This window comes from Magnolia sinica, chromosome 17 (assembly GCF_029962835.1).
Source record: "Magnolia sinica isolate HGM2019 chromosome 17, MsV1, whole genome shotgun sequence".
NCBI classification, from domain to species: Eukaryota; Viridiplantae; Streptophyta; class Magnoliopsida; order Magnoliales; family Magnoliaceae; genus Magnolia; species Magnolia sinica.
Genome location: NC_080589.1, coordinates 71581504 through 71587514, shown reverse-complemented (window position 1 = coordinate 71587514; position 6011 = coordinate 71581504).

Genomic DNA, 6011 nt, shown 5'->3' with positions numbered 1-6011 from the left:
AAAGTTCAAGAAGATCCCATCATAGAAAACAGTGGAGACAGTGACATCCACCGTTCAAAACTTCTTAGGGGCCACAGAAGTTTCTGATCAAGCTTATATTTTTTTTGTTCACTTCATCTATCTCTATGTTAACTTATGAATAGGTTGGATCTAAAAAATATATTATGGTGGGCCCTATAAATGTTTCGAGGGTGGGTGTGACTGATCCCACGGTTTTCTGTGGTGGGTCCACTTGAACTTCAGATCTATCTCATTCTTTTTCTCATGCCATAATACGATCTCTACAAATGGTTGGACCGTATGGATACAACACACGCATCATGGTGGGATCCACCGAGCTTCGTGACGTCTCTTCAATAGCGATTTGGCTAACCTTGTCTGTATCTAATCTGCGTCTCACCTAATCCGCCCCCTTTATTTACCTTTAACGTCAACATTGAGTCAAACGCACCAAAAAGTCCAATTACCAACAACTGCCGTTGAATACATGCTGCCCAACGGCGTGTCAGATGAGTAGGTGCGATGACCGGAATAGCGGTGAGACCCCGCCACTGGGCGGGACCCCTGACTTTGGGTCCCACTTTGATGTATGTGACTACATCCACACCGTCCATCCGTATTAAAAGCTCATTTTAGTGCATGATAAAAAAAATGAAGCAGTTCCAAATCCTAGATGGACCACAGTACATGAAAAGTGGTGATCGACCATTAAAAACATCTTGTGGGCCACAAAAGCTTTGGATATATATGATATTTGTGTGGTCTCTTCGTCCAGGTGTTTGAGACCTTATCAACAGGTTGGATGGAAAATAAACATTCTGGTGGATCCAATGAAGTATTAATGGTGGGGATTCAATCACCACGACTGTTTCCTGTGGTGTGGTCCACCTAAGATTGAATCATCTTCATTTTTTGGATCATGCCATAAAACGTGCTTGCAAAATGGTTGGACGGTGTAAGGGGTCCCACCCACCCAGTGGATCCCGGTTCTCACCTAATTCGCTCCCGATTGGATGGCATATACCCACCACAGTGGACCCAGACACAAATTGGACGATTTGGACTTTGCATCTCAACCGTTCCTAGTGGTGTAGCCCACCTGTGATTACGATGATTTTTGGGCGTACAAACAGGGTGGGCACGGCAAATGGACGGGGTGGATTTCATCACCATGAACTACTCCATCCACGTGAGGGAATAGTCACAGGCATCTACGTCACTTCGTGCAGTCACGCAAGCGTTTTCCCTGGGCAGAGAGATACTGCTGTGCCCCCTGTTGTCGGAAGCTGTGTGGGGCCACTGCCGTGACAGATATACTCCGTCCATCAGTTTTTCAAGACTACGATAGTGCAAGAATATAAAAATCAGGCAGGTCCAATACTCAGGTGGGCCACACCAAACGAGATGGTGGGAAAGAAAACGTCCAGCGTTGAACATTCTTGGAGCTGACCATGACGTTTAGATTCCATCCAAACCGTTCATAAGGTTATTTCCACTCATATAAACATATAAACTGCAGGTAAAATATCATCGATATACAAAACTTTCGTGGCCCCACAAAGTTTCCAATGGTGGAATTCTATTTCATGTGGTACGGCCCACATGAGTTTGGATCTGCCTGTTTTTTAGCCCCCTATCCTATTATCGTCTTGAAAAACTGATGGACGGAGTGGATTTTCCACGGAAATCTCTGTGGGCCCCACACAGCTTCCGACAACAGTAGGCACACGAATATCTGTGCCCGGGACAGAGGCGACCCACCTTCGTTTTCATTCCTGTTCATCAAGGTATACAAGGGTACTTCGCATAAAGATCCTCAAGTTGGTAGAAATTTCACAAGATCTGACCCGTCCAACATGTACGGAACATTCTAAGATAATTCGGAAGGTCAAGAGTTAAGAAAACTCTATCAAACTCTAAAAGTTTTCGGAAGATTCTAAAAAATTCTAGAATTTTTCAAAAATGTCTGGAAGTTTCTGGAAGACTCTGGAATATTCAAGAGAGGTAGTGATGACATTTAACACCCACTGTGGAGCCCACACAAAAAAACCTTTCATTTACTGGGAGCAGCTTAGGTGAAACCCCAATGTTGCCCTACCTTAATCCATGTATTATGTAACTGCACAGTCCATCTGTTTTTGCATACGTTTTCACGTATCATTTCAGGGTATCATCCCAAGAATGAAGCAGTTCTAAGTTCTTATTATCATGGTACGAAAAAGCGGTGATTTAAGGCCCCACCATTCGTATCATTTGAAACAGTGGTAATTGAAAGCTCTACCATTAAAAGCTTCTTAGGGTAAACCGATATGTTTCGATAGTCTAAATGAGAGGGAAAGCAAAATATCAGCTTGACTCAAAACTTTTGTAGCACATTAACCGTTAATCACCATGTTTATTATGATATGGTCCACCTGATAATTGGATCTACTTCATTTTTGGAAAATGTCCTAAAATGATCTGGAAAAAACCAGATGAATGGAGTAGATACAGTACACATATATCAAGGTGGGCAGAACCTTCTAGTGTGAGTCGGAGCGTGGATTAGATACTGACAAGGTCAGTAGCCAAATCACCACCAAGCTCTGTGGACCCCACCATGATGCATGTGATGTATCCATACCGTCCAAACCATTTGGAGTGATCGTTTTATGGCATGAGAAAAATAATGAGATAGATTTAAAGTTCAAGAAGATCCCATCATAGAAAACAGTGGAGACAGTGACATCCACCGTTCAAAACTTCTTAGGGGCCATAGAAGTTTTTGATCAAGCATATATTTTTTTGTTCACTTCATCTATCTCTATGTTAACTTATGAATAAGTTGGATCTAAAAATTATATTATGGTGGGCCCTATAAATGTTTCAAGGGTGGGTGTGACTGATCCCACGGTTTTCTATGGTGGGTCCGCTTGAACTTTAGATCTATTTCATTCTTTTTCTCATGCCATAAAATGATCTCTACAAATGGTTGGACTCGTATGGATACAATACACGCATCATGGTGGGGTCCACAGAGCTTGGTGACGTCACTTCAATAGCGATTTGGCTACTGACCTTGTCTGCACCTAACCCGCGTGTTTCACCTAATCCGCTCCCTTTATTTACTTTTAACGTCAATTACATTGGGTCAAACGCACCAAAAAGTCCAATTACCATCAACTACCGTTGAATACATGGTGCCCAACCGCGTATCAGATGAGTAGGTTGGATGACCGGAACAGCGGTGAGACCCCGCCACCACTGAGGTAGGTGGGACCCCTGACTGTGGGTCCCACTTTGATGCATGTGACTACATCCACACCGTCCATCCGTATTAAAACCTCATTTCAGGGCACGATAAAAAAAATGAAGTAGTTCTAAATCCTAGATGGACCACAGTACATGAAAAGTGGTGATCGGCCATTAAAAACATCTTGTGGGCCACAAAAGCTTTGGATATATATGATATTTGTGTGGTCTCTTTGTCCAGGTGTTTGAGACCTTATCAACAGGTTGGATGGAAAATAAACATTCCAGTGGATCCAATGAAGTATTAATGGTGGGGATTCAATCACCACGACTGTTTCCTGTGGTGTGGTCCACCTAAGATTGAGTCATCTTCATTTTTTGGATCATGCCATAAAACGAGCTTTCAAAATGGTTGGACGGTGTGGATTTAAGGCACATACATCACTATGAGCCCCACAGTAAGGGGTCCCACCCACCCAGTGGATCCCGGTTCTCACCTAATCCGCTCCCGATTGGATGGCATATACCCACCACAGTGGACCCAGACACAAATTGGACGATTTGGACTTTCCATCTCAACCGTTCCTAGTGGTGTAGCCCACCTGTGATTACGATGATTTTTGGGCGTACAAACAGGGTGGGCACGGCAAATGGACGGGGTGGATTTCATCAGCATGAACCACTCCATCCACGTGAGGGAATAGTCACAGGCCTCTACGTCACTTCGTGTAGTCACGCAACCGTTTTCCCTGGGCATAGAGATACTCCATCCCCTGTTGTCGGAAGCTGTGTGGGGCCACTGAGATCTCTGTGACAGTTATACTCCGTCCATCAGTTTTTCAAGACTACGATAGTGGAAGAATATAAAAATCAGGCAGGTATAATACTCAGGTGGGCCACACCAAACGAGATGGTGGGAAAGAAAACGTCCACCGTTGAACATTCTTGGAGCTGACCATGACGTTTAGATTCCATCCAAACCGTTCATAAGGTTATTTCCACTCATATAAACTGCATAGACAATATCATCGTTATACAAAACTTTTCGTGGCCCCACAAAGTTTCCAATGGTGGGAGTTCTATTTCGTGTGGTATGGCCCACATGAGTTTGGATCTGCCTGTTTTTTAGCCCTCTATCCTATTATCTTCTTGAAAAACTGATGGACGGAGTGGATTTTCCACGGAAATCTCTGTGGGCCCCATACAGCTTCTGACAACAGTAGGCACACGAATATCTCTGTGCCCGGGACAGAGGCGACCCACCTTCGTTTTCATTCCTGTTCATCAAGGTATACAAGGGTACTTCGCATAAAGATCCTCAAGTTGGTAGAAATTTCACAAGATCTGACCCGTCCAACATGTAAGATACATAATTTTCACTTTACAATTATGAAATCATGACCATATCAAATCTCTGTAGGCCACAGTCTAGGAAACAAAATATGACATTGGATGCCCACCCTTAGGTTTTTTGTTCGGCCTAACGTGATGTTTTAACTGAAATCCAATCTATTCATCCCATGTGACTCACCAGGATGAAAGAATATCCTAAAAATCAAAGTATTACAAAACTCAGGTGTGCTAAACCACTTAAATTTAGAGGCCTTTTGGTATAATTCAATAGAATGGCCCACTTGGATATTGAATCAGGATGATTTTTAAAATAGAAAGGCCAAAAATACGATGATGAATCTAATATACGGAGTGGATCTAATTCATGTCAAGTCATTTCCCTGAGTTAGAGAGATTGACACCAATTAGTTACCTACGTAAGTGTTTTCGGTGCCATCTCCTCTGGAATAATTCCTCAAAGGGTCCCATATTCCGGCTCTTGCCCCAACGGCGCTTGAACTCCACCGGTCGATGATCCAAGACCGTCCATGTGGTGGGCCCTATCTAACTCCATCTCCCTTCCTCACTGAGTTCGAGAAAACGACACGAGTAGAGTAATAAAGAAACGCCACGCACATTACCCAATGAGGACAGGCTGCATTTTGATGCCTATAAGTTTTTTAATATATAAGTTACAGGTAACCTATACTGGTGAAAGAAAGTCACGGATCATTCTCTATGGGCGTAAGATATGATTTACTTATAAATAACTTAGTTATGTGTTTGGACAACATATATATGTTAGTTACATATAAGGGTGTACATCAAGTGGAACTGAGTCGAGCTGGCCTCATCTCAACATGGCTCAGCCAGTAGCTAACTTCAGCTTGAACTTGGCTCAGCCCAGTCCTTGAGTTTGACTGGCCAACTCGGCTCGGTTCGGTCAGCAACTTTGGCCAGTACGGGCTGAGTTCAAGCCAAGATCGAGCCGGATTTGCCTGTGCGGCAAAATAGCAGCAAAGGTTTTTCAAAATCCCTGTTCATAAAATAGCAGTAAAGGTTTTTCAAATATTTTATCAAATAAAATGTAAAAATTCGAAAAAATACTTTTTTTTTTTCTTTTTTTTTTTGTTTCATATACATACCTTGCATTTGAGGTGTATCTGTTTTGTGGTGGGCCCACCATGATGTATCTGTTTATCCACGCCGTCCATCTCTTTTCTTTGATCAATTTAATATTTGTGCATAAAAAATGAGGTAGATCTAACGCTAAAGTGGACCACACCAAATATAACACTTGCATTTGAGCGCCGTATTTGAGCAAACAGCGCCCGTTCCCCGCCGGTAACGGATTGGCTACTCCCTATTCCACCAGCTGGCTGGTGTTCAGTGCTCTGTTGGCCCATCCATTTCGTTCATCCATTTTTACTAATAATTTTAGGCAGTTA